This window comes from Pyrus communis, chromosome 6, assembly GCF_041283825.1.
Source record: "Pyrus communis isolate YQ-2024b chromosome 6, ASM4128382v1, whole genome shotgun sequence".
Classification (NCBI taxonomy): domain Eukaryota; kingdom Viridiplantae; phylum Streptophyta; class Magnoliopsida; order Rosales; family Rosaceae; genus Pyrus; species Pyrus communis.
Window position 1 is genome coordinate 5,263,391 of NC_142570.1, and position 4,283 is coordinate 5,267,673.

At 36.9% G+C, this 4,283-nt stretch overlaps 1 pseudogene; it reads right to left on the bottom strand.

Annotated features, from left to right (window-relative positions):
- Positions 1-663: 663 nt before the first annotated feature.
- Positions 664-3,855, bottom strand: LOC137710154 (disease resistance protein RPM1 pseudogene; annotated as a pseudogene).
- Between the last annotated feature and the right edge of the window lie 428 nt (positions 3,856-4,283).

Genomic DNA, 4,283 nt, shown 5'->3' on the forward strand with positions numbered 1-4,283 from the left:
GTCCCGTCTGCATACCAAACGATACTTTAGTGTACCTAGCATTATTCTTATTATTTATTTACTTAACAAAAATCACTTCTTTTCATCTAATACAATATATATTTGAGAACTTGATAAAAAAAACAATATATATTGAAAATGAAAAATGGGTCATAACCATTTATTAAGCTAGGACTGGTCTCATCAGTGACATATTCAATTCCAAACCAATATTATTACATCAAAACACACGCAAGCAATCAGTAATATAAGTTCCTCAATTCCAAACCAATATTATTACATCAAACACACGCAAGCAATCAGTAATATAAGTTCTAATTACACAAACAGAATCTTGGGCATTTTTCAATTTCATAAAGGGCAAAGAAGAAACCAAGATCGATCAATGTTTGCAACTTTACATAAACAATATTATTACATCAAACACACACAAGCAATCAGTAATATAAGTTCCAGTTACACAAACAGAATCTTGAGCATTTTTCAATTTCATAAAGGGCAAAGAAGAAACCAAGATCGATCAATGTTTGCAACTTTACACAAACAATGGATTCTTCCTTGCAAGGCTAATGTCTCAACACGTATATAGTCTGCTTTGATACTATAACGAAAGTTAAGATTCACCGCAAAATCAATTGCCAAAAAGGAGATCTCACTGCAGTCTCACGACAAATGCTTCTGAAGCTTGTTTCTACATAAGGATATTACAAAACAAAAGAAACACAATTACCTAAAAAATTCTCAATGCATGCATACATTATGTCTTTGCCAGACTTGTGAATAAGATCGAACATGCAAAGTATAAGGGAAAATGATTTTTACACTTCGATGCACCACTTCCTCTTTTTTCGTAGCCTTAAAATTAAATAAATCAAAATACTAACGAACAAAAACAAGAGGAAAATTGCATAAGAAAAAAGGTTTTAAAGTTTTCAAACCCTTTTATTAGTTTTCCTAAGAAAAAATAAGAGTGAAAATCACCAACCTTTCTAATGTAATAGTTCAATGATTACGTTGTGGAAATTTTTTATGCATGCATAAAAGCGTGCACACCTTCTACGAGAGTGAATACCAGACAAGCTTTCACGATACCACCCATAATCCAGGTTGATTTCAGGAATGTGTTGTACCTTTGGATGATCCATGCCTCCCTTTTACGGACTCTATAAGTTGCATTGGAACAGACTTCAGATTCAAGCGTTCTACGTTAGCAAGGAACTCAATGCCTTGTGGCAATGTCTTTAACTCTATGCAGTCATCAATGTCTAAGACCTGGAGATTTGGCATCACCCCTTTCTCTATAGCTATACTATTCAATAAAGGGAAGATGGGCAACATCAAATGCTTAAGCTTTATGAAGCCTTTGGAGAAACACAGTTTTTCGCCAACATACGCATTAATTAGCCCAAGCCTTTCAAGATTCGGCAATGCTTGAATGTGAGGTAGTACATCTTCTTCAAGTCTAGACCAACTTAGCTGCATGCGTGTCAGGTGATGGAGCGAACCAAACCAAAGAGGTACTTTTTCTAGTTTTCCGGCCAAATTAACCATTTGAAGGTTTGCAGGAGGCGAACGTAGTGCATTAACCCGAAGAAACTCCTCTTCATCACTTGCCATTAAAAACAAAGAGTGAAGGAGCTCTAACTTTTGAAGGGAGTCACATAGGTCCATCTCGTCACATGCTTTCACATTTGTAATACCGAGGCTTGTAAGTTGGGTCATATTCCTGATGACTTTAATAATCTTTCCTTCTGATTCAACACATTGCAAAACTTGCAGTTTCTGTAATTTACTTAGATCGGATGCTACTTTTGTCCCATTGACAAATCTAAAGGCCTCCCAATCACCAGTGTAACAATACATGATTAGATGACGTAGGTTTAGTAACTTGGAGATTGCATTCGGAAGTGCCTTTGTCTTACTGTCATGGATGGTCAAGGTTTGAAGGTTGCGAAGCCGTCCGATGGATTCTGGAAGCTCGTCAATTAAAGTTCTCTTCAAATTTAAATATCTTAAGTTGAACAAGTACAATAGTTCATCTGGAAATCTATCAATTGGAGCATCCTCCAAATCTAGAACTCTCAACAACTTGAATCCAGAAGGCAATTTCTTTAACGCGCCAAAGACAAGAAAGGAGCGAAGCTCTGACATACCTGTGCAAGAATAAATTTCTTTTTCAGTTGTTTGAATTGACAATCGGCGGATTTCAGCTTTATCTACTATTTCCCTGCCAACATATGTAGCATTGAACTTTTCCTTTTTTGATGTCGACAAAGCAAGCTCACGCACAAGATCATGCATTTTACATGTTCTTAGTCCTCCAGCTTCATTCTTTTCAACCTGTAGCATGCTACGAACAATAAGTTCCACAAGATAGCCCTCTGCAACTTCTTCTGGTGTGACCCCATCAATTGGTTCAACAAACCCTTCAGCTATCCACAACCTGATCAACCTGTTTCTTTCGATGAGATAATCTTCTGGGAAAGGGGCACAATATAGGAAACAGGGCTTCAACCGGTTGGGCAAATTTTTGAAACTAAGCAACAAGATGCTGCTCATTGGTTCTAGCGTAGGATGGTTAGTCAAGTGCCAATTTAAGCTGTTATATACGCTTCTCCATTCCGATGATGACTTCTTGGAAGACATTAGACCACCTAAAGTTACCAAAGCCAAAGGTAGACCTTCACACTTTTCCACAAGTTTCCACGCTAAGGATTCAAGCTCTGGTGGACAAGATTTATTATCGTAAGTTGAGAATGCTTTCTTGCTAAAGAGCTCCCAAGCTTCATTGTTTCCCTAGGGTTCAATTTCAAGAGGACGACTTTCAACTTCAAAAGAATAGAAGGCTATGTCCTTCTCTCGAGTCGTAAGCATGATTCGACTTCCATGATGCCTATTAAGAAGTGGTATCCTTATTTCTTGCCAAAGTTTAATATCCCACACATTATCCAATACAACTAGGTACCTTTTAGACTTCAAGTATGTCGACAACATCTCTAACAAGTCTTCATAACTCATGGAATTCAAATGTTCAGGCACCTCTTCCTTTCTTCCTTTGTGGAATTGTTTGATCATTTTTTTGAATAAGTCTTCGATCACGTAAGTTTGAGAAACAGCGATCCATGCATAACAGTCAAAATGTCGCTTTACATTTTCGTTGTTGAAGGTACTGGCAACAAGAGTTGTCTTGCCTGATCCTCCCATCCCAACCACAGACACAACCACATTTTCGTTGTTGAAGGTACTGGCAACAAAAGTTGTCTTGCCTGATTCTTCCATCCCAACCACAAACACAACCATTTCATGTTTTTCGCCATTCATCAACAATCCCATTAACGTTTGCTTCTTGTTTTCAATCCCGATTAGTTCGTCTTCCATAATGTAAAGAGAAGACTCGGCTTTGTTCTTCACCCATCTCGGAACACTATCCGAACTTGTTCCTTCTATTGTAAAGACACCGTACCTCTCATTCCTCTTTGGAGTGGATTTGATCTTTTTCATGATTTTCTGTAATTTTTTGGCTATTCGATGCCTATACCAAAGATTCTTTGGAAAGTAAATGGTTATGTGGAGCAATTTTGCAAATGGAGTCGCACTTTGCTTGTCATATATGTGGTACAAGAACTCATCAATGACATTTTCAGCATCGAAGGTCAAATCTCTGACGCTTGTAACCCACGTTTTCACTCCTTCTATTTGTGGTTCCTTGCCTTCAGCATCTATTAAGAAAGATTTCATGCTTATGATCTCCAGCTTAAGCTCATCAACTTCATCACGAACTGCCGCTATGGAAGATAGTTCGTTCTCAAGAATGCCCGCAATTTTCCCAATCAATAGTGATGCAGCTGACTCCATTTTGGCCTTCGATACTTGGTATGCAATCTATCTACAGAATAGACAAGTTTCAAAACACCAGAAAAAGAAAAAGAATGCAATGGATAAAGTTTTGTATTTTACAAACTATGTGCTTAGTTTTCAAAATGAAACCACAAGACAAAAGAAATCAAGATCTAAATAAGGTACCAAAATTGTCTAGTACTCAAGAAATTTAAATTTATGTTCTTAACTTTCATTCAGTTTAACAAACAAAGGGCCAAACTCAGTTGAAAATTCCGAAAACTACATTCTCGAGTCTTTTTTCCATGAAGAATTTGGTTCAAGAACAAAAATCTATGGTTGAAAATTTACAGAATGGACAATTTTCAAAACAACAGAAAAGGAAAAAAGAACGCAATGGATAAATTTTGGTATTTTACAAACTATGTGCTTAGTTTTCAAAACGA